The 26,233-nt window shown below is 36.2% G+C and overlaps 1 long non-coding RNA gene across 1 annotated transcript in view; it reads right to left on the reverse strand.

Moving 5' to 3' along the window:
• Positions 1-13,074: 13,074 nt before the first annotated feature.
• LOC138145153 (uncharacterized) overlaps positions 13,075-26,233 on the reverse strand; it is an 80,905-nt gene continuing 67,746 nt past the window's right edge. Inside the window, exon 3 of the long non-coding RNA XR_011164123.1 lies at positions 13,075-13,512. This is a non-coding gene — a long non-coding RNA (uncharacterized lncRNA). The remainder of the gene's footprint in view (positions 13,513-26,233) is intronic.

Consider the following 26,233-nt stretch of genomic DNA (forward strand, 5'->3'; position numbering starts at 1 on the left):
GAAGGGGCTTAAGCAATTCATTCTGAGTTAGTCTGAGTCCATCATAGGTCAAAGTAAAGGTTGCTAAAACTAAACTATTGAGCAAAAAGACCAATTATGAAGTAGCATCCTATAAATGGGCCAGGATCTGAGGAAGAGATAAAAGTTCTGGGCTGAAACAATGGCAGAAAATAGGAGGTGATGTCAGGAACACAGGAGGGATGAATCAGGTTGCCAAACCAAGATCAGGAACAATGGCAATTCAATCAGTAGGGGAAGTTACACAGTGTAAGCCTAATGGGTAGGTAGGACAGAGAGATAGATCATTAGTAGACAATCAATCAACATGTATTTATTGATTTATCTTTGGAGACCTTTAATAATATTTTATTTTTCTGCCAGCTAAAGACAATTTTAAACTTTCATTTAAAAAAAAAAACTTTTTAGTTCCAAATTTTCTCTCCCTCCCTTACCTTGCCCCTCCCTGAGACAGTGATTTGATAATAGGTTATACATCAACATGTGTTTATTAATTTTACCTCTTATGACAAATACTGTACTTGGCTTTGGAGATACAAAGACAAAAAAAATTAGTTTTTACCCTCAAGGGACATTTTAAAAGGGAAGACAATAGGTACATATATGAATTTGTATCAAGTATATACAGAACTAATGCATATATACAAGATAATTTTATTTTTGGAGGAAGGCACTAACACTTGGGGAGATCAAGAAAGATCTACACAAGTGAATCCTTAAGCTGAGCTTTGAAGGAAACTTGGGGTTCTAATAGGCAGAGCAGAGGAAGGACTGTGTCCTAGGCACATAGCGCAGTCATGAAAACAAGAGATAAAGTGTTGCAGGTGAGGAGCAGCAAAATCAATCAATCAATCCATAAACATTTATTTTTTATTTATTTTGCTTTTTTGGAGGGGGGAAGGCAGGGCAATTGGGGTTAAGTGACTTGCCCAAAGTCATACAACTAGTAAGTGTGTCAAGTGTCTGAGGTCAGATTTGAACTCAGGTCCTCCTGACTCCAGGACTGATGCTCCATTCACTGAGGGCACCTAGCTGCCCTTATACACATTTATTTAGAGCTAACTGTGTGCCAGGCACTGTGCTTAGCACTCGGGATACAAAAAGACAAAGACAAAGCTCAAGGAGCTCATAATCTAATGGGAGAGACAACAAAAGGCTAGTTTGGCTGAACCATAGAGTATGAATGGAAGCAATGTGGAAAAAGTCGAGACTATGATGAGGGTTTTAAAATATCTGGTTGGACCTGGAGGTGTTTCCTGTTTTACCTGACCATGCTTTTCAGTTTAGCTCCTTTGTATATAGTTTACTTATTTCCCGATGGGGTCCTCACACTAGAGAAGCATAGAAACAGAAGCAGGTAAATCAATGAACTGCAATAATATAAAAGAAAACAACACTAAAAAGGTGGCTGGACTTGGGTAAAATGCAAAGATCAATTTTATTGCTGGATATGAGATGATAAAACCTATTTCCCTCCTCTTAGTAAAAAAGTGAGGTGCTATTGGTCAGCGATGTTGCATGTGCTATGTATGATGCATAATTCCTTTGTTGTCCACTTAAAAATTTTTTTTTCCTTTGCTACAGTTGAGGGGAGTGTGTGTGTGTGTGTGTGTGTGTGTGTGTGTGTGTAAGTTACTATGGTATAAAAAAGGGAAGCAATAGTTGTGCTGTTTTTTTTTTTTTAAGGCAGACGAATTAAGTGAAAGGAATGATTGAGAGGGTGATAGCTTAAGAGATGGCAGGACAAATATTTTTTTAAGGATGGAAGAAATTTGGGCATGTTTATAGGCAGTAGGGAAGGAGCCAGTAGATAAAGAGAGATTGGAGACTGGAGAGGGGATGATCCAAAGGGGCTATCTTCTGGAAGAAACAGGAAGGGATAGGATCAAGAGCATAGGAAGAAGGGTTAGCATTGGCAAAGAGGGTAGTCAGCCCTTCCTTAGAGAGTGGAATAAAGTAAGAGAGAGTGGGCGACGATGTTGAGGGGATTTGTGTTCTACAATTCAGAAGAAAAAGTAACTCATCTGAGCTACATTTTATTGTTTAAGTGTGAGCTAAGTTTCTCTTGGGAGTGAGGAGTGAGGATGTCATTTAAGTGACTTGAGGAGAGAAGAGAAGGTTTGGAACAGATGCTACGATATAGAGTCAAACAGGGACCAGCAGAAGGATTGTAGTACAAGAGTAATGACCTAGTTGAGATTAGAGAATTTATATCTATAGTAGATCCAGTTATGACTTCTCCTAGTTCCATTTAGTAGCACCATAAGGGCACAGAAGGCATAACTCAGGGATGAGGTTTGAAAAAGGATGAAGTTGCAAAAAAAGAAAAAAAAAGAAAAAGGATAAAGTAAGATATGACGAAGGGGACAAGGGATTTCAGGATTGAAGATGGTGTTTGGTCAAACCGGCTAACTATAGAGCCAAACTGCAAAAAGGATAAAAGTGAGGGCAGAGCAGGAGGATTAGAAAAACAGGATTAAAATGTCTGAATGCTGATAAATTCTGTAGAAGGAAGGCACATAGAGACAAAGGAAGTAGAGAAGGTTGTAGTGCAAGGCTCTAGGCTAACTTGAAATGGGTTTGGTCTTAGATGCTCCAACCAAAAGGGTTGGATTCTTTGTTGTCTCATGCCTCATCTTTGGGTTTTCCACAAAATAAAAATCTCTAAATCAATTAAGTATGACTCATGACTAAGTTTTTACTTAAAGTGGCTTAAAGTGGTGAGAGGCACTTGATATATAACATGAGTATCAAAAATGTATAAGACACAAAGGACTCACCGGAGGGAGCAAAGCAAAGAAGAGAAACTAATAGAATATAAAAAACTAGTTCAGAGCAACTGAATTAGCTAAAGTACTTGAAGCAATGGTAATGGAACATTGTGCGAGACTTCTTTGTCCAAAATACATTCTCAAATGGATAAATGACAGATTTAAGGGAACTAAGGAAGCATTGGCTTTGGTAAGAAAACTCTAAACCAAATGAAAAAAGAGTTTGAAGGACATTAAACTAAAAACAACAACAGACAAACAGCCACCAAAACCCTCAAAAAACCCAATCCAAAGGAGGAAAAAAAATAACAGGAGGAAATTATGATAGAATTAAAAAGATGATGAAAAAGATCAAAAGGTAATAATGAAATGATAAAAATATAAAGCATAAATGTATAAAAGATCTTAAAAGTCCATGGGAAGTATTTTCCAAAGTGATATTAATATATATGAGAAAATAATATAATATATAATAAATAGTATTTATAATAGAAAAACTAAAAAATCCATAGGAAGCTTTACTCAAAGTTATATTCCTATATATATATATATATATATAATAGAAATATATAATAATATATCAATATTATAGAAAACATGTAACAGAAATTTCAAAAATCCATAGGAATCCATTCAAAGTGATATTCCTAAAGCATAGGTAGACCATTCTGCTCATTCCCTCTATCAATAGGATTAAATATAAACTCCTCTATCTAAAGTCCTATACAGTCTGTATACCATCTACCATTTTAGCCTGATTATGTATTATTCCCCTACATTCAATGATCTAGCTCCTGCCAAACTGGTGTTCTCACTGTTCCTTAAACATGACATTCCATCTCTCATTTACATACTTTTGCATAGGTTATCACCCATGCTTGGGAAACATTCTTTCTTCATCCTTGCCTTTTAAAATCCCTAGTTTCTGTCAAAATTCAGCTCAAACACTTTCTGTGCCCTTTTCTGATTTCCCCAGCTGCTAACTCTTGGTCCCTCCCCCCCATCACCTTGTACTTGTCCTCAATATTTTTTAGTATATATTTGTTTTGTCCTAATTGTTTCCCTCTATAGAAGGTAAGTTCCTGGAAGGCAGGTGGGGGCAGGGGGCAAGAATGAGCATTTATAAAACCAGGCATTATGCTAGATGCTTTTTTGTCTTTATAAATATCTCATTTGATCTTCACAACAGCCCTGAGAGGTATTGCTATTATTATCCTCATTTTACATGTAACCTGGTAGAACTTCTACAAAGGGAATATTTACTGCAGATGATATAATTAGGAAAAATGGACTTACTCAACCTACCCAATAATACCCCTTACCGCTTTATCACCTCACATATGGGGAGGGGAAGAGAATTAGGTTCATTGCTTAATTCTGTTCTCATAGGACATAGTTCCAGTTCCAAGTCCAACACTGTCTTTGGTCTAGAGACCCAAGTACCCTGGCTTTTCAGGGCTGTCACATTGGTCTAGTAAGCTGCATCGCACCACTTGCAATCCTGGCTTCTAGTCCCTGACCTCCCTATTCAGCAGGCATCACCTACACTCAGCACCTGAAACCAAGTTCAAGCAACGTAGAACAGAAACAAACACCCTAAGGCCCAATCCTTGGGGCCCCTTGAAAGAGGGGAAAAAGGGGAAAGGGTAGTCCTTACCACTTCAGTTCAAGATATCCATGCTGCGTGCAGCAGACAGGAATCACGAAAAACTAAAGATGATGGAAAAGAGACCCAAAGACTCTGTCTCCTTGGTTTTAAAGCTAAAAGCAGCCAATCAAAAGATGCTACCCCAAACGACACAGTGAACACTCAGTCAGGCAAACCCCTCATGGGTTACCCTATGCCAGAACTGGACCCAGTTTATATACAGTTGAGAAAACTGAGGTTAAATGACCTGTCTAGGGTCATACAGCCAATAAATGTCTGAGGCTGAATTTGAACTCAAGTCTTCTTGTTTCCAGGTCTGGCACTCTATCCAAGGCCCACCATCTTCCTCTTTCCATGAGAGCAAGAACTACTTGATTTTTGTCTTTGAATCTTCAGGCCCAGCACAATGCCTGGCATATAATAAGCATTTAATAGATTCTATTTGATTGATTAATAGTAGATGTACTGCAGCAGAAAATGGAACTGCATATAATCCAGAGCTATGGAAAATACAGGTTTGGATAATTACTACATCATTCAAACTATTACAAAACACAAGGATTCACGTGTTGGACCTGGAGGACAAAATCACCATGCATAGATCTCAAAACAATTGACAGACCAGGAAAAACAAAACGACAAGAAAACAAAACCTGAACACTATTATATAGAATCACAAAATTTGAGTTGCAAAGGACTTCTGTGGCCATCTAGTTTGACCTATACACATATTCTAGGAAATCTTTAACGTTCTCAGAATTGATAATAACACCGGGAAAAATACAAACAGACTACAATATACAAGATACAAGACTTAACATATCTAGATACATTGTAATAAATGTTTATTAAATTTAATTGAATCATAGTTCAACTCCAGGTAGAAGGATAAAAAAAATACTGCAAACTGTTGGAAGAAGTATGGAAACCAATTACCACAATAAAATGGATGACAGTGGACTTTTTAAGGTGGACAGGGAAGGATTGGAAAACCTGAAATATAACAGTTAAAAATTAAAAAGCATGAGCTATGAACCTAAATGATCTATGTAGCAAAATTTGGTATTATTAGATAGTCAGATAGATATAAAAGAAGCAAACACTTTGAAAAGTTTACAGAGAGCTATATCAACCTCTAGGAAATCTTTGAACAACACATAAGCCTCCCAGACAAAAAGAAAAATGCTTAAAATAATTCCTACTTCTCAATTAAAGATAAATCAGTTGCTTTTAAAATGTGAGAACCCAGGGTGGCCAGGTAGCACAGTGAGTAAGGGCACCGGCCCCAGAGTCTGGATGACCTGGGATTGAATCTGGGCTCTGATACTTAGCACCACACCCAGAAATAACTGGCTGTGCAACCTTGAGCAAGTTACTTAACCCTGATTGCTTAAAAAAAAAAAAAGTGAGAACCCTTAGAGTAATTGTACTTGCTAAATTATAGACAGTTTCAAAAGGTTTACTTTAGAGATACTTATTCGTGTATGTATGGGGAGGGAGCAAAAGAAAACTGAAGGTAGGGAAGTGGATGGTAGTGGGTAACCCCAAGGAAAAGCTCATATTTTTGATAAAGGGGAAAATTAAGTTAAATAAACCTACTTATTGACATGTTAGAAGAATTATTTTTAGGGTGCTTTTATAAAACTTAGATTAATAGTATAAATAAAAATAATAAGAAAGTATCACCACTGGACAGTATGACTGAGGAAAAGAAAGCTGAGAATTTTAATGCTAAATATAAGTGGACTAAACTTCCTAATAAACTAAAGAGAATCCCAGGACAAATTGAGACAAATCCAACAATATCACATTTACCTCAGGAAAGTGAAAAATTGTTCAAAAATGAAAGAGTGGATTAAAATTTGCCATGTCAATGCCAAATCATAAAACAATTGGAGTAGCACTATTAGACAAAGTTGAATTCAGATCATGACACATAAACAAGGATATTTTATTAGGTTAAAAGCCTCTATGAAAAATGAGAGTATATAAATTGAAAATTTTATATATATGTATATTACATCTAATATTTCGGCAGCGAAAGGTATAAAGGAAAACCTCACAGTCTTGAAGCATGAAGCAGATAAAAGTGCTTTTGTTGATTTTAACATCAACATTAACATCTCATTATTATGAAAGGGATCAATCCTACAAAAAGATTAACAAGAAAGAAATCACATTGCTAAACAGAATGTTAAACAAACTATGCCTCATAGCTACATGGAGAGATCTCAAGGGTAAAAACCAGAGTTTAACTTTTCATCCTCAACATTCATAGAACTCAGAGAAAAACTGATCATTGATCATGTGCTAAGCTAGAAGAAGAATATAGAAAATACAGAAAAGGAGAGGTTAAATACAACACATTTATAGCGATGTAATAAATTTAATAGAAGTAGTAATAAAATTAGTGACAAATAATGCAACAAATAAGTGTAGTCTTGCTGGAAAAATTTAAAAGTATTAAAGAGTAAAGAGATAAAGGAAGAAATTGTAAAAAAAAAACGGTAATAATTTACTTCAAAGATAATGACAATACAGAGAGAGTACATATATGAATATCTATGGGGTGTATCCAAAGTAGTACTCAGAGGAAAATCCATAGTGCTCAATGCCTGGGGTGTGTGTGTGGGGGGGGGGGGTAGGGAAGAGAGAGAGAGGTAAAATTAGCTAATTAAATAAGCACACACACACACACACACATACACACAACTTAGAAAAGGAACGAAGCAGTACACCACCACCACCACCAACAAAAAGAAATATTCTAGATTGAAGAGCAGTACGATTGAAAAATAAGAAAATAAGCAATCAATACACATTTATTAAGTGCTTATTTACTGTTCTAAGCTCTGGGGTTACAAAGACTGGCAAAACCATGGCCTCTGCCCTCAAAGATCTACCTTTCTAATGGGATAGACCACATGCAAACAACTATGAACATACAAGATGAATACAATGTAAACGAAAGGTGATCTCAGTGGGAAGGCATTTAGGAGATGGAGTTTGGAGGTGGGAGGAAACCAGGAAAGGCTCCTTGCAGAAGGTAAGATTTGAGGAAATTCTTGAAGGAAATAAGATCTAGTTTTTGAAGACTAATAACAGCAAGGTTAGTTACCCAAATTAGAAATGAAGGCAAGATCACAATGAAGGTAAAAGAAAATATTGACTATAGTAATAGTAGCACTTATAAAGTATTTGAAGGTTTGCAAAGCACTTTATAAATATTATTTCAATTATTCTCATAACAACCTTAAGAGGTAAGTATGATTATTATCCCCCAATTTACTGATGAGGAAACTGAAGCAGACAGTGGTTAAGTGATTTGCCCAGGGTCACACAGCTAGCAGAATTTGAATTCAATCCCTCTGAGTATTCTCTAGCATTCTCCCACTGAGAATATGCAAAATGAACACAGATAGTTTTGGGAAGGAAGACACTAAGAGCTAGGGGATTAGTAAAGGTTTCATGTAGAAAATGTCTCCTGAGTTAAAACTTGAAAGAAACCAGGATTCCAAGGGAGACAAAGGAGCAGAATGTTTATTTATGCATCTAGATAGGGGGGATGTCAGTGTAAAGGCACAGTGATGGCATAGGGAACCCTGTAAGTGAGGAACACTAAAGAGAGCAGTAAGGCTAGATCACAGAGTATTTGCAGGAGACTAATAAGGGCCAGGGTATGAAGATATTTAAATGTCAAACACCAGAATCTACATGATATTCAGTCACTGGGAAACCACTGGACTTTACTGAGTAGTACGCAGACCTCTGCTTCTGGAAAAATCACTTCAGTGGTTTGTGGAGGGTGGATCAGAGTGGGGAGAGACCAAAGAGGAGACTACTAAACAATCTAGGTGAGGGCCTAAACAAGGACGATGCATGAGGGAAAAGAAGGGGATCTAACTGAGACGTGGTGGGGATCAAGATGACAAGGTTTTCCAACTGATTGGATATGAAGGGAGATGAATGAGAGTGAGAAGTCTGAATGAAGAGCAGATCTTTTGGAGGAAGATTTGGAATTCTTTTTGGATATTTTGAACTTAAGATAACTATCAAACAAACTTCAAAATGTCCAATAAGCAGTTCATAATATGAGACTGTAATTTAGGATAGAAACTAGAACTGAAAATATGGGAGTCATCTGCATAAAGACGGTAATTGAACCCATGGGAGCCGATCATCAGGGAAGAGAGTCATTTAAAGAATTATAGTGTTTCCCAAAGGCAATTCCTCTTGTTTTTCTTCCCCCCCCCTTTTTGATTTTACTGGCCCAAATCATAGTTCATTCACAGTATTTATTAAAAAATGTATGTGTTTATGGATGACATCTATAGGCTATTTATCCACTGTCTTATCATCATTCATACAATAGGCATTCTTCATCCATTTGGTTTTTCTTGTATGAATAGATAGGTTGAGCTCTTTTGAGTGATTATAAATCTCATTTAGGAGGCTTTCAGTCTCTTGGGCTTAATGTAATCAGCACAATGTTATTCATTAATAGGAGCATCTGGAACCTTAACAACTATAAAGAATCTTTCTTCAGTTTGGACCCTGCGCTGAACCTCCTCCATTATAGTGCCATTCCATATTATTTAATGTCTTGATTGATATTAATAATCAGAATGTCATTAAACATAATTATCTGTTATATTTTTCAGTAAATCCTGAATGATTTATGCACGAGAGACACCTTTTATGATAAAAGGCACATATTTGAAACTATGGATTAATGTTACACACAATAGAGAAACACAAGAAGTAAAAAACATGGATGTTTTATTCTCACTAATCCTATTTGACATGGTTTTAGAAATCTTTACCATAGCAATAAGGCATGACAAAGAAATAAATATTTTCAAAGAAGAAATTGAAATACCTATTTGCATGTGTCATGATTATATAACTAGTAAACCCAAGAGAGCCAACAACAAATTAACAGTTATATACTATTTCAGAGGACTGATAAGGAAAGAATGCTATTCACCACCTGACAGAGGTAGAATCAATATATAGAAGGAGATGTACATTGTTGGACATGATTGCTATGTGAATTTGTTTTGCTAGGCTATGTATATATGTGACAAGGCCTTTATTTCCCTTCCTTCTTTTCTTCCCTTCCTTCTTTTCTTTCCTCTCCTCTTTCCTCCTTCCCTCTTTCCTTTCCTTCCTTCTGTCCTTCCCTTCTTTCCTCTTTCACTTTGAGGGTGATTGGGAGGAATAAGAGGTCTAGGGAAGGGTAGCAAAAGTCAGAAAGGAGGAAAGAATAGAAACAATGAACAGAGGATTTTTGAAACACTTTTTAAAATGCATGAAAGGGAACAGAAGGAAGGCCAGAAAAAAACATAGATAATCAAGACAGTATTTGAAGGTAAGAAAGATACACTGTAAATGGTAGATATTCAGAGTTCCATGTGCAATCAATCCTCATTTTCTTTTTCTGAGGTTTTGGAAAAATAGCCATTTTGTTAGGTGTTGATTAAGTTCAAGGTATTTTTTTTCAAAAAAGGACTATAGTTTACCAAAAAAGAATTAATAAGAATAATAAATTAATTTAGTGAAGTAGTGATATATAAGATGAACCCACAAAATAATTTTCATTCCTGGTGGGACCCCCTGTGTTGTATTTATAGGAGAGCATGGATAAAGAGTTACGTAGACTGAGAGGATGAAAGGACATGTCTGTGTTGTGATTTGTACTGTGAGGGGTAGGGGAATTTCTTATTGTTGAGATCTAAGATCCATTTACTTATTTTTGCAACAAGACTAAAGGAAAGGTAAATGAAAGAGAACTACCCTTTACAATAATAATAAAATGTAAAAAAGGGGTGGTTAAGAGGTGCAGTGAATAGAGCATTGGCCCTGAAGTCAGGAGGACCTGAGTTCAAATCCAGCCTCAGACACAACACAAAAAATTAGTTGTGTGACTTTGGGCAAGTCACTTAACCCCAATTGTCCTACCTTCCCCTCTCCAAAAAGAAAAAAAAGAAGTAAAATGTAAAACAAAATATTGACAGTAATTTATCTAGACACACAAATACCCTTACCAAGGAAACTTCAAAATGTTTTTGCCAGAAGTCATTCAAGAACTCAAAAGATGAAGGCATGCTCTTGGTTAGGTTGAGCAAATATGGTAAAATGTCAATACTTTCCAGATAAATTTATTTAGTGCAACACCAATCAAAATACCAGGAGCTTATTTCATAAAATTGTCTACTCTCATAAAACAGTTTATATAGAAATAACACCTGGATAAGAATATATGCAGAACTACGAGAAAAGAAACCAGTGAAGTAGGACTTAGTGCTACCAGACTTCAAAGTGTGCTATAACACAATAATTATAAAAGCTGTCTAGTGCTGGAAAAAGAATAAAGAAATAGATCAGTGGAATAGAATTTTTAAAAGCCTATAAATAGAATCCAGTGTCTATAAATGGTTAGTATTTGATAAATCTATGCTTAAAAAGCACCAGGAAATGAAATTACAATTCAATAAAAACTGCTGGGAAAAGTAGAGAGTTGTATGGCCCAAAACGACTTTGTACCCACATATTGTGATATGTAGCAACTGGATCAGTGCTTCTAATACGAACACACACACACATGTTTATATAAGCATAAGAAAAATTAGAAGGAAAATGGATAAAATAGTCTAAATAATGGAGAGCAAGGACATTTTTATTAGTTATAAATGGATGATATTGGAGACAGAATTGGTATGTTTGATTTTACATTATTGTGGTCATTATTTATGTTAATCTTTTGGTTCCCTTTATTTTCTTCTGCATCAATTAATACAAATCTTTCCTTGTATCTCTGAGTGAATAATTTTTGAAGGAGGAAATATAATTTATTGGCAGCTTTAATATTACTTTGCTACCACTAGATGCTTTCACCATTTCCCTTACCTGCTGAAAAATCTTAAAATATTGCTTGTTCCCTGATACACTATTAAGCTTCTTTGTCAGACTGCTAAGACCCTCTATGAGTCCATTCCATCCTACCTTTTCAATCTGATTTCCCACCACTCCTTAAGAGTCATCATTTTATCTAGTTAGGTTGGCTCATTGTTTTACGAATGTGCCATGCTCATTTCTGCCTCTGAGACTTATTTCACATTGTTCTTATTGACCTAGAATAATTGCCTTTCTCTTTTTCACTCTCGTTAAGTCCCATCTTTTCTAAGTTCTAGCTCAGATGCTGCCTTCTCCGTTGTCTTGATTTCTGTAGCCCTCCTGGATCTGCCTCTCCTGTGAACTTGTACAGAGTTTATTGTTTGTAACACAGAATTAGCATTTCTTATATACTGTCTTATATAATTAAATGCTATCTCACATATTTCAGCCTTATATTCTCTGCTAAGTTGTGAACTTTTTCGAAACTATGACCTATGCGTCATACTTCTTATACAACGTCTACTATACTTAGCACAGCACAATGGATTCAATAAATTCTTGTTGGCTTATTTGGGTGGGGATTTGGGTAGGAGAGGTGCCAAACTAAAAAGAAAATGCTGACTTCTTAGAGAGCCAAAGACAAACTGAGCTGGGAGTAGATTAGATGCAAGTGATTGATCGGAGATTGAGAAACCTGTCAGTTAAACTCATGTCTTTAGTAGGATAACTTTGGATTTAGTCATCTACTGAGATATAGTTTGCACTCTTCACTAAACCTTATCACTACATAAAGTAGTTTTATTGTATCTGAGATTGGTGTAAATCTTTCCTGAGGAAGAGTAGTATGACACGCAGAAACAAGGGCTATAGCTGAGGACATAGCTTCTAAGAAACAGGCATCACTGTTACAGGAAGCGACAGTGGAAATAGACAACCTAAGCCTAATGTGTCATCATATATGAGCTAAAGCATGCTATCTTTCAAAGAAAGCTGACCTCCAACAAACCTCGCATTATTGGCCAACTTAATGTGTATTACCCATGTTCTGTGGTCTTAGTCATTTGATGAAAATGTCAGCAGTATTGGGTGTTAGACTGGTTCTTGCAGAAAACTATTTATTAGGTGTTCTGGAAGCTGAAATTGACAGCTTGAGGATACATCTAAGCAACTCTTGTATCCATGTTTTCTGGTTTTCCAGTAAGTATGGGCACAGAGAGAGGGAAGCAGTATAGTACAGTGAGTGACGTTGGAGTCAGAAATATCTGGGTTCAGGTTTTGTCTCTGACACATACTGATTCTGTGTTAATGGGCAAATTGCTTAACCTTTCAATATTTCTTTAGACAAATGCTCTATTTGTTTCCAACAAGTTGTAGACCTGTACTAGTGAAGCAAGTTTTCATGCTGGGAATTTTCTATACTGATGTAATCCCAGGTGTAGATATCCCCTTAAAAATAGCATAAGGTGACTAAGAGGAAATATATATGATTGCACATATATAACCCATATCAAATTGCTTACTATTTTAGGGAGAGAGGAGGGGAGAGAGAAAGGGAGAAAAATTTGGAATTCAAAAAATTTTTTAAAAGAATGTTGAAAATTACCTTTACATGTCATTGGAAAAAATGAAATAGAATTAAGAAATAGTACAAAGGAATAGTAACCAAAGGCTTGAATCACTTTCTTCTGATCTAAGAAGTGTGCCATTATGATAACATTAGATAAACTTGACAGCATTAGATTATCAGAGTGGAAATTGATCTAGTGTCAATTTTCCACTTTATCATTTTATTTTATTTTTTTGATAGGCATTCAAAGTTAAATGACTTGCGCAGGGTCACAGAGCTGGGAAGTGTCTGAGGCTGGATTTGCGCTTAGGTCTCATGACTTTAGGGCTGGTGCACTATCCACTATGCCGCTAGTTACTCCTTATTTATTTATCTATCCATCCATTTATTTATTTGTTTATTTTTAGTATGTGGCATAAGAGAGAGAGCCTGGAGTCAGGAAGATGTAGGTTCTAGTCTTCTCTTTGCCACATATTACTTCTGTGACCATGGGCAATTGAGCATCTCAGTGCTCCGGACAGCTATTAATATGCTGAGAAAGAGAGGTTGTTGATCTGCACTGATAGAGGGTTTTCACTCTATGTATTCTCCACATTGATTCAACCATAGATCTGGAATAAAAATAGAAATAAAGTTCATGTTAGGTAATTTTCCTGGTCCATTTTTTCCCTTTTCTAATTTAAAAATAAACATCATGTTTGTTCTTTCCAATGTATAGGCATATAGTTCTCCATGAGTTCTCAAACCACAATATTAAGGGTTCTGCATTGACTATAATTAATTCTCCTAAGGCAAAGACTTAGTTTAAAAAATTATTTAACTAAACTGTCTAGATTCTGACTGGAAGGTCCTAATGCTCTTTATTCCAGGAATTTTCCATTTGGATCCAGATGGCTTGTTTAATTACTCTTTTACTAGATATTTCATTATTCCACCTTTGTGTTAAATCATCATGCTCTAGGTATTATTTATATCTGGTCATAATCCTGCAGTCTGTTGAAATATACCATATTTTCTGGGCTAATCATACTAGATTTTATACTAGATCTCAAACTGTACTACAAAGCAGTAATCATCAAAACACTCTGGGACTGGCTAATAAATAGAGTGGCAGATTAGTGGTAGATCAGGAATAGGTATACAATATACAGTAGTAAATGACCATGATAATTTAATGTTTGATAAGCCCAAAGATCCAAGATTTTGGGACAAGAACTCACTATTTGGCAAAAACTGAGGGGAAAACTGGAAAGCAGTTTGGCAGAAACTAGGTATAGATCAGCATCTCATGCCATATACTAAGATAAGGTCAAAATGTGTACATGATTTAGACATAAAGGGTGATATTTAGACAAGCAAATTTAAGGGGACATGAAATAATTTACCTGTTAGTTCTATGGAGATTTAAGGGAAGAATTTATGATTAAATGAGAGATAGAGAGAATTACAAGACGTAAAATGGATAATTTTGATTGCATTAAATTAAGAAAGGTTCTGCAAAAGCAAAATTAATACAGCCAAGATCAGAAGGAAAGAAGGAAATTGGGAAAATTTTTACAGCCAGGTTTTCTGATAAAAGACATCAAATTCATAAAGAACTGAATCAAATTTATATGAATACAAACCATTCCCCAACTGATAAATGGTCAAAGGATATAAACAGGCACTTTTCAGACAAAGAAACCAAAATTATAGTCATATGAAAAAGCGCTCAAAATCATTATTGATTAGAGAAATGCAAATTAAAACAACTCCAAGGTACCACCTTATACCTATCAGATTGCCTAATATGACAGAAAAGGAAAATGATAAATTTTGGAAAAGATGTGGGAAAATGGAGACACTAATTCACTGTTGGTAGAATTGTAAACTGATCCAACCATTCTGGAGAACATTTTGGAATTGTGCTTAAAGGGCTATAAAACTGTATTACCCTTTGACCCAGCAGTACCACTACGAGGTTTACATCCCAAAGAGATTAAAAAAGAAAAAAGGAAAAGGACCTCAATGTACAAAAATATTTTTAGCAGCTTTTTATGGTAGCCAAAAATTAGAAATTGAGGGGATGTCTATCAACTGTGGAATGGCTGATCAAGTTATGGTATAAGATTGTGATGGAATACTATTGTGCTATGAGAAATGACAAGCAGGATGTTCTCAGAAAAACTTGGAAAGACTTACATGAAGTGATGCAAAGTGAAGTGAGCAGAATGAGGAGAACGTTGTACACAGTAACAATATTGTACAATGATCAACTATAAATGATAGCTATTCCCAGAAATACAATGATCTAAGACAATTCTAAAGGACTCATGATGAAAAATGCTATCCACTTCTAGAGAAACAATGGATGGATTCTGAATGCAGAACAAAGCATACTTTTTTTTAAACTTTATTTTTCTTGTTGTTTTTATAAGGGGAAGGTGTTCTAAGTTTTCAATAAGAGGGGATGAGAGGGAGGGTGGGAGAGAGTTTGTAATTCAAAATTTTAAAAAATGAATGTCAAAAGTTGTTTTTATATGTAATTGGAAAAAATAAAAGATTAAAAAAAAAGAAATATGCCATATTTTTTCTCCTTCCATTTCTTGAAGTTTTGACTTTTCTCAATTCATGATGATTTCCCCCCAAATTACCTGGGGCCCAAAGGTCTTTAGCTAGCTCCTCCCTAATTTTAAGTATATAAGAAGTATTATATATTTTAGAACATTTGAGCTGGAAGTGACATTAAAGGTCATATAGTTTACCTCCCACCCCCCTTTTTTCCATTTGAGGAAGATGAACATAGAGTAGTGAAGTGGCTTAGTCAATATCAATTATTGAGTTTCAGTGGTAGAATGAGGTTTAGATCTTCCAACTCCCATGTAGGGTTGTGAGGTCACCTACCTTAATGTGCTTTTTTTTTTGTATCTGACATAACCTGAGATATTATGTTTCTACAGAAGTTTAGTTTGTTGACAATAACTAAATGTTGTCTTATAAATTTTTAATAACCCCTCATACCCTCTCTCTTTCCCTAAAATGTAAACTCCTAAGAAGTAGAGAGATCGTGTATATGTACACACATATGTGTATATATGTACATATACACATATATACATATAACTTCCTATATCCTACCATGGAATATTGAATGTTACAAATGCAAAATAAATGTTGGATGGATTTGTTGAATACAAGCTTTCAGTCTAGTATGAAAATTAGATAGTATGTATTCCATATATTCATATTTAATGGGTGTTTTAATAATTTAACAAAAATTATTCTAATCTAATTTCTTCCTCAATCATGCATTCTCACTGTATTATAGGACAGCTGAGGTCAGAATTTCTAACAAAATTTCTAACAAAAACAAAGGAGCTGTTTTTGTGAAATAGCTTCATGACAAGGTAGAAAAGAGAAGTTCCTGGTTTTATATGGGAAGTTTACTTACTTATCTATGTATTTTTTTTCCTTTTCCAAGATGAAGTTACAATGTATAACAAACAATTCTCAAATATCTAATTGCTAGATTGTCTATGACAAGTAAGGTTGAGCCAAGAGGAAGTCAGGATGAGGTAAGGGGGGATTACTGGATTAAAGATTTAGAACTAGTAGTGACTTTAGAGTCTAGCTATCCCAACTTCCTCATTTTACTAAAGAGAAAACTGAGGATGACAGAACATAAATGGCTTGCCCAAGGTTACACAGGTAATGAATAACAGAGGCTAGATTTGAACCCATGTTGTTTTTCATGAAAGCCATTGGTCTTGCCATCATATCACACAGAGTGGAGGAAGTATGTGTATTTTTGTGTATGTATCTGAATGTATTTCTCCAAAGGCATTCACAAATCATCAGCATGCAACAATGGAAAGAATATTGTCTCTAGGGTTAGAAAACCTCCATTCCAAACCTGTTTCTGACTCTTACTACTTGTGTGACCTGGATCAAATCAATTACTGTCCCTGAATGTCAATTTCTTCGATTTTAAAATGAAGGGGTTGGATTCTGAGGTCCCTTACAACTCTATACATATGATCCTATGGGAGTATCTATACTTCTTTTTCTCTCTATTTGTGTGGAAGATTCAGAATCAACTGCATATATGTGAATATTTTAAACCCAGTGATACCTGAGTATCCAAGAATTTTAATAAGTTTGTTTGTTATTATGAACTCTCAGGATATTCCTCCCTATAAGTCAGTAGACCTTTAAACTGCACTTGGAATAATATATTTGGCAGCACTCAAGTGGTTAAGTTACAACATTGACCCGATATAATCTTCAAAAGATAAAATTCTTCCTCTTTGGGCTTTTCCCCCTGTCTTAAAACAAAGAAACATGTTTCAAAACCCCCTAAGTTATTCTTGACATAGAAAATGAAGGTCTTTCAGAAAAAAGCGTATAGTTAGGGGGTTTTTGAGCATAAAATCTTGGCACAAGTTACTGTGTATACAATCTCTGACGGGTAATGTTATTGTATTGTTCATCAGGGTACCTTTTGTATTTAAGCTATTACTAACCTTTTCTGGTATACTTATCTATATGAATCACCACGTGATAAACCATAGAACCATAGAACAGATGCTAGGAATGACTATAAGTGATATCATTTGACTTTTTTCCTCTCTTTTTCTTCAAAACAGAAAAAAATAGCATATTATATAAAAGGTACATGTTTGTGACAGGTCAAGATGCCATGTTTTCTTTATTGAACTACATTCCCAGAAGCCCATATGGCAGCTCCAACTTATGGCATCGACCACCCAGATAAGACAGAATCATGAATGAGGGTAGGAGCATGTTGCTCAAAATTGGGTGGCAGAGTCAGGGAGACAAATGGGGAATAAATGGCAGTTGTGACCTGACCCTAATGTCCTGTTTGCCCAGGTGCTTTGCCAGGAAATGCTCTCTGGTTTCCATGATGAGGGGAAACAACATTGATCCCTGGTTCCTGTGCTGACTCCCTGCCATGAGTGCACTTTGCTTGCAGTGCTATGAAAGCAAACAGGATAAGCCCAGAATCCTGAAAGAGGGGATGAGAAGTTGTAATCTTAGAATCCCTCTAAATCACATGAGAAGCACCTACATGTTGACTGTTTACTGACTGCTTTTGATGCTGATTTCTAACAGCCCCCACCCATGTCGTGAGTGAAACTGGTTGGTTACCTTCAGATTTATTGAAGATACAGAGGGGAGTGTGAAAGGAGTGGGTTTGAAGTTCCTAGTCCCAGGAAGCTTGGGTGATGGTAGTCTCTGGAGCTGGTAGTTAGAGTGGTGGTCATGATATTCTTTGTAATTTGTCCTTCATTCTGTTTTAAGTAAATTCTCTATTCCTATGTCACGTGATTTATTATGAATTAGTTGGGGAGGATTCAGTGGAATGACAGTTTATGTCAAAGCCTTGAGATAGATGATTATCTCTGAGTACCATTGACGTAGGAGTAGCTTATAGGACCTGGGCTACCATACTTGTTATATACTGAATACTTGCAAAGGGAAACATTGATTATGATGAATCAGTACTAGTTAAGAAAATCATACCAAATTAACCTGAAGAAAGAAAGAATGTAAGGACATAGATGGTGGGGGACAATAGTTGACTCAAAAAAGGTATGTGATATGAGAGTCTTAGCAAACTAATGAAACCTAACTCTGCACTAATAGAACCATCAGGACTAGATCCAGTACAGCTAGGCCTGTTATAGTTTTCCACGGTCAGACAATATCTTAGGATAGACATTGATAAGAAGAGGATTATAAAATATGTCATACGGGGATCAATGATCCAGCTGTAAATCTCTGATTTTATGATTCTCTATTGCTTGACCCTCTGATGGGGCTATTTTCGATGAGATTCTTGCTTCATCTATGACTGGAACTAGATGGCCTGGAAATGTTCTTCGTGTTTTGAGAATCTAGAAGTATAAACTGTCCACTGCTCTGTTGTGTGTTCTATATGCTCCTTTGTTTCCATTTTGGGGGGGCTTTCTATACAAATATAGTTAATTGGTCAGGGACTTGACATGTCTTATCTGGAGAAGAAGTAGTTTAGGATGCCATGATATCTGCCTTTAAGTATTTAAGGACTACTATGTAGAAGAATGATTAGATTGGCAGAATTCTGTTTGACCCCACAGGGCAGAACTGGGAGCAATAGGGAGAAGTTTTGGGGAGGCAGATTTCAGCCGGATAGGAAAACTTCCTAACAATGAGAACTATCTAAGAGCAGAATAAGATGCTTCACATGGGATTGCATTGCCTACCAGCGAAGGAAAGTCTGCCAGTGAAGTAAAATGACCTTCCGTTGGTGCTATCTTAGATGAGATTCTTGCTTCAGCTATAACTGGGACTAGATGGTTAGGAAATTCTCCTCTTACTTTGAGAATCTGAGTGTGATCTGTCCACTGCTCTGCTGTGAGTTCAGTATCTTCCTTTCCATTTCTTTTGGAACTTTCTGTACAAGTAGAGCTAAATTGGTCAGTACCGAAAGATTTTCCTCAGTATTTCATGGCTTACCCTTTATGGCTGTACCAAGACAATTCCAAAGGACTCGTGATGGAAAATGTTATTCACATCCAGAGAAAGAACTATGAAGTTTGAATGCAGATTGAAGCATATGTACTATTTTCACTTTTTTTTCTTTCTCATGGTTTTTCTCTTTTGTTAAGATTCTTCTTTTAAAACATGGCTAATGCGGAAATATGTTTAACATGATTTTACATGCATAATCTATAACTCATTGCTTGCTATCTTGGGAAGAGGGGAGGGAAGAGAGAAAGAATAATTGGAATGAAAAAATCTTATAAAAATCAATGTTGAAAACTATCTTTACATGTGATTGGAAAAATAAAATGCTATTAAATGGGGAAAAAAAAGTAAGGTGGTATCAGATTGTGGACCCATCTGGTATGGCAAGCACAGGGTTTGAATTCGACATGTTCAGGAATAGGAAGCCACTAGAGATTTTTGCTGTTACTATTGTCATATCTGACTCCTCACGGCCTTTGGGGTATTCTTAGCAAAATACTGGAGTGATTTGTCATTTTCTTCTCCAGCTTATTTTTACAAATGAGGAAACTGAGGCCATCAGGGTTAAGTGACTTGCCTAGGGTCACACAGCTATGTGGCATAAATTCTTTTTGTTTTGCCCCAATTCTTTTTTTAAATTTTTTTTTTTAGCACCAGGAGGGGTCATAGGAGGATATTAGCAAGCTTGAATCTGAGGGGTTTGTGTGTGTGTGTGTGTGTGTGTGTGTGTGTGTGTACACAAGATGTTTTGCCTGTGGGGCAGCTCAGAAAAAATCCACCAGAAGTGTTTGAGCTGACCCTGAATTTCTCATTACATTGGCTTTGGATCAGCCTTACACAAATCATGCAATCTCCTGCAGGCTTAGTTCCAGGAAAGCTTGGAACCGAAGAAAAATGAAGATGAGTCTTTTTTCCCCACTTTTATATTTGATCGCAGTTAGGTACCTTCTTTGTCAGAAGCTAGGAGGGCCCCAGGAATAGTTGTGGGGTATATAAAAATGAAGTAAACTGGGCTAGGAGGCTGATGGGAACGGCTAGGCCAGTTCCTCAAAGCAGATGCTACAAAGTATTTCTCTATGACTGGAGAGAAGGTGCCCTAGCAATAGGCATTCATGTATTCAAAACTAAGCTCTTTTAGAAACACCAAAGTCTATTCACTTAAAAAACCTTTAGGTCTAGGCCTTCGAACTTTTCATCTTTTCTAAGCCTGGAATATCACCACAGTGTTCTCCTTGTGGAATTTTGCTGTTTTAATCTGTAGTTGTCATCCTGTTCAAGTGCTTACTATGTACAAGGTCATACTGTCAAAAGAGTCCTTGTCCTCATGAAAATTACCATCTATTGGGGGATTCAACATGAATAAAGATGGATAAAAGGAAAGAAAATTTCAGAAGAGATAGAACTCTAACATTGGGAGTGATCAGGAAAAGCTTTTCTTGAACTAAGCCTTGAAAGAAGCTCAGCATTTTTTTTTTTTTTGCTTTTTATTTTGGAGTGGGGAAGGCAGGGCAATTGGGGTTAAGTGACTTGCCCAAGGTCACACAGCTAGTTTTTGCATTAAGTGTCTGAAGCCAGTTTTGAATTCACATCCCCCGGACTCCAGTGCCGGTGCTCTATTCACTGTGCCACCTAGCTGCCCCTGGACATGTTTTTAGTCTGTTATCATTCAATGTGTTTGAAATCAGCTGGCTATTTCATTTTCTGCAATGTAATCCCATGGCTTCATGAGCAGTTCAGCACTCTCATTTTGGGATGTGATACCAACCTCTGCTCATTCATTGTCCACCTCTTATCTTCCTCCTCTTCTTCTTTCTCCTCCTCCTCCTTCTACTTCTCCCTCCCTTGTCTCTACAAACAGCTTCCCTATGACTTCAAAGGGAACCCTGAATATAGATGAGAGCTGGGGGGCAGAAGAACCACAGTCACAGCCCTGTCTGTTTCAGCATTTAAAATTTAAATTCTGGGCCCACTGTGCTGGGACCCTGTTTTATTTCATGTTCTTCTCAGCACCCTGCCTATTTCTGTGACACAATAAATGTAAAACAGTAATACCAAGAATAAAATGGGGAAAAAAAACTTGTTTGATGCTGTGTTTGAAAACTCTCAGGACTCTCAGGAGAGATTTTGTTCCTGTTAGAATATTTTTGTCTTACAGAAAATTCAGCTATTGTTTTAATGGTACTGCTTTGTTTTGATTTTTTTTTCTATATTGAATTATGTATACATTTATTGTGATGAAAACTCCCCACCAAAAACCAATGACTCTGAAATCCCAAAGTCACTGGATTCAATTTAAATGAAGAAAATGACTTTTGACTCCATTATAAGTCATTGTTTGAAATTCATATCTTAGCCCTCTAAGAATTTACTCTTTAAGACCAAAACATGTAGACAAATGTTTTTAAAATGATCTCTTGTTTAGTGACACCTTTTATGTCACATTCATTTCCTATAGATCACTCCCCACTTATTAAACTATTTCTTGTAACAAAGTGTGACAAACATGTTACATTCATAACAAACATGTGAAAGTGGGGGGTGAGAAGAGAAAGCATTTATGTGAAAATAACCAATACACAAACTGTCTGGCAGTATAATCACTCTCACTTCTCTCACCTCGTCAGTGATAGTGGAGGGGGAGGTGCATTTTTTCTTTTTCTTCAAGTCCAAACTTGGCCTTTATGATTACTTACAGATCATTTACTTGTTCTTTCTCATTATGTTGTTGTATCCCTTGTATATATATATATATATTTTTTTTCTGGTTCTGCTTATTTTCACTCTGCCATTAGTTAATTTATGTTTTCTCATGTTTCTCTGAATTCTTCATATTCTTAATTTCTTATGGAACAGAAATATTCCATTATGTTCATATAATATAGTTTGTTTAGCCAATAGATGGCCCCTTGGTTTCCAGTTCTTTACTATCACAAAAAGTATTGCTATGGTGTATCTGTCTTTGTCTTCCTTAGACAAATACCTTAAGAACAATAGACGATCATCCAAGACATATATTCGTGTTATATGCAAACAGAGGGAGAATATCTATTCTTTATGTTGTCATATCAAAGCCTTTAAGACTGCTCTGGTAGGGTATATTTACAGGAAGCCCATTTCCATTTGCTAAAAATAGACATAGAGAAGTTGGGGTTTCAGGAGCTACTGCAATATTGGAATAAAAGCATCATGACTTATTGGGAAGGAAGCAGATCCTAGGTGTAATAAGTAGTTTAAGAGTAGGTTGGTGGTGTTGGCTAAGGAAGAATGATTGGTTGAAGGGATAAGGAGATTATTTGCTAGTGGGAACTCCATAAGGATGGGGTAATCATCAGTCAGCCTATATTAAACACCTGCTATATGTTGGAAATTGTGCTGTCAGCAATACAAGTTCAAAGAATGAAATAATCCATATGTTCACAAGGAATTTCTCCTTCACCATGGTAGTGCTCATGGTTGGGTAGAAATGGACCCATATGCTAAGTGTGGCTGCTAAATCTAAGGTTGTCATTTTTTTATTAGTCCCAGAGGAGTCTTGACAATGGATACTTTTGGTAAGCCCCAAATAAATCATGAAACTGGTTCCTACCAAACAAAGTGTCACATCAAAAAGTTGTCATTTTTTTGGAGGTGGAAGCTATAGAGAATTTGTGAAAAAAGATGACTGAAGCATTACTCCCTATTCATATCTCAGTGTAGCAGTATGGCACTAGAGGAATTCAATTCAATTTATGGATTGGAAATCTGCAGACCTAGTTGCTAAAATTCTCCTCATCTACTAGTTGTGTGACTTTGTGACCATCCGTTAACTTCTCTGGGTCTCAGTTTCTTAATCTGTAAAATGAGGGAGTTGGATTAGATCAAGTCTAAAATCCCTTCCAACGGATAAAAGTTTGATTCTATCTCTTCATGAAAGAAGAGTTTCTTCATGTCAAGTTTCTCTGTTAATCCTGAGTCTTATGAAAAAAATGATCCGTTGTAGCGTTTATTTCTGCAAATGTCTTTGCTCCTCTTCTTGGTCTGATGGTTGGTATCTTTGGAGATTGTTTCTGATTGTAATCCAAATTGTTACACATTCTTCAAGAGAACAAAAAGTCACTTGGGGGCTTGAGCTATAGAGTTTAGATTTCTACATAGAATAAATATTCAGTTAATGCTGTCAAGCAGAATCACCCAAGTATAATGATTATAGTGGAAATATTTATATAGCAATGCCATGTATCCCATGGGTTTTCAGTGAAAATTAATTGATGAAGATTATTATAGTAATTTTTATAGTGGTTATCACACAGACTGCAGACTGGAGTTGGGAGCTGCCAGGACTGCTGTTAAAGGGAGAAGAATTTATTCTCAAGTATTTGAACACATGGTGGTAGTGGTGGGAGGGGGACTAAGGAGGGGGGCAGTGAGGAGGAAGAATTTGAATTCTCTCTTAATGGTGTTAGGCAAATATTTGTAAGAGACATACTTCACAAGTTCTAAATCAAGGATTTTTAAAGAATTTCTCTTTTATTTGCCATAGGATGCCAGGGCAATTTCCAAAGGATAGATTTGTTAAAATGCTATCCAACTTCTAGTAAAAGCCCCTCAAATCACACAAATATCATTCCCTCTCCCTCTCCCCCCCAGTTGCATAGGGTTGCATTGTGTAGATGCTTGATCTGGTTTTGATTCCATGAGGCCTGATAGTCCAAGTACATGGTAAATGTTGTCTCTTAAATGTTAAACTGCAGCAGGTCCAGGAAATAGTGTGCTTATATAGAGACCTAAAAGTCTTAATGCAGTTTTAAGCTATGAAAGCTTAAAACTGCTCTAAGACTTTGTATTTTACTGAACATTTTTTTCCTTTGGGTGTAAAATAGTGCATAAAATAGTTAAGGTCCCCCTTCTCCTCCCAAAAACAGATTTGATGTATTTAGAATTGGGAGAAAATGTTTTCTATCTGTAACAAACCAAAATTTAAATCAGAAGTTTTATTCATTTTGTATTTTCTGTTTGAGATCTTCATAGGAAAAACTCTAAAAATTGGAAGAGCAAAATTATCATTTGGACACGAGGCTTGAGTTTTCTGTATATTTCCCAATACTTGAGATTTGACTGTTCATTTTTCATAAGTAACAATCACTGTATAAGAAAAAATAATTAATGAGTGGTATTTTTGCTATTTCTCAGCAGCTTACTTCCTTTTGACTCATACCTTTACCCCATGGGCCTAAGCCATAGTACATATAAGGTAACTCCACACACCCACACCTCTAGCCCTAGTCCCTTCTAGTCTTCCTTTCTTGAATGACTCTAAAAGGTTTCCTTTCAGCAAGTTGTTTCAAGACAGCTCTGACACACAATTATTACCATGCTCCATTTTCTAAGGGATTTGCAAATAAATCTGGAATTTGAAATATATTTGTTTATATTTAGTGTTTTAAATTTGCTTTTGGACCTTCAAGGGAGTTTTTTTTTTTAACCTTCTTATTGTTCACAGTATAAGTGACAGAAAGAAAAGCCAGCAGGGAAGGTGATGATTGACAACTTGCTATATTAGCTATGTTGGAAGAGAATGAAATATAGCCTTAGTAGACCACTCCTTAGCTTCATAAAATGATGGTTAATCGATGGACTAGGATTGCTAGTTTGGCAAACAATTGATAGCACCTGGCTCACTGGCCTTGCATGGCTGACTCAATTAAAAAGCTTTTAGTCACGTTACTTTTAAAATAATGAAAACAATCTAGTATTTCAGGAGTAGGAAGAGCAATTTACTTTTAAATGGCAATACGTCTATTGAAAGAATGAATTATTTATGCTGGATGGGCATAAATTCTTTACAGGGCTTAGCAGCAATAGCTGCAAGGCAGAGCAGAAAGATTCAGAATAATTCTGAATTATCTGGCTTCAGAATTAAGAGGGCCTGTATTTGAATCCCCGCACTGTTACTTCATACTTGTGTGACATTGGGCAAGTCATTGCCCGTCTTTGGGTCTTAATTTCATCATCTGTAAAATGAAGAGGTAACTTGTGAGAACTCTTTCAGTTTTAAATCTATGATCCACACTTCAGACTACTTCAAGAGAAGGCCTGCAGCTGAGTTCTCTAAGGGGCTTGGTGTTTGGATTGTTGTTGTTATTGGCTAATATGGAACTGTCTTCCATGATACCACTCTCAAAGAAGTCAAAGAAAGTTATATTCATAGCTATGTAACTTGCTGCCTGACCTCCTAGTAAATTCTAGAGACTAGCTGTATTATAAGACAGTTTAACCAGGCTTGATTCATAATAAATTTCACCTAGTTAATCCAAGAAACAGCTTCAGAATATTTATTTCACACACATAACTTCACGCACTCATCTAGTTTCATTGCTACAGCCCTGCAGTTTGGAAATGAAGAATGGCAGATTTAGTCAGTAGGATATTTTTGTTTTAAGCTATCTTTTTTTTTTTTGAATGCTTTTTGGAGGGGGGAAGGCAGGGCAATTGGGGTTAAGTGACTTGCCCAAGGTCACACAGCTAGTAAGTGTTAGGTGTCTGAGGTCATGTTTGAACTCAGGTCCTCCTGACTCCAGGGCTGGTGCTCTATTCACTGTGCCACCTAGCTTCCCCTTGAATAGAATCTTTTCAATTGAAACTGGCCTAAGTCAAGAAGGTTTATCAGGGTTGGGAACCTTCAGTCTTTCAATACATTATGACTGTGTGATTTAGGGCAAGTCACTTAACTTCTTAGAGCCCCAATCAATCAAGTGACATTTATTAAGCACTATATGCTCTATAAAGCACTATGTGTCAGACACTGTGCTGAGGTCTGGGGATACAAAAGGTGGCAAGGACAGA

Source organism: Petaurus breviceps, unplaced genomic scaffold (genome assembly GCF_028583685.1).
Source record: "Petaurus breviceps papuanus isolate PSGF00001 unplaced genomic scaffold, PetGlider_PUasm1.0 90730, whole genome shotgun sequence".
Lineage (NCBI taxonomy): Eukaryota > Metazoa > Chordata > Mammalia > Diprotodontia > Petauridae > Petaurus > Petaurus breviceps.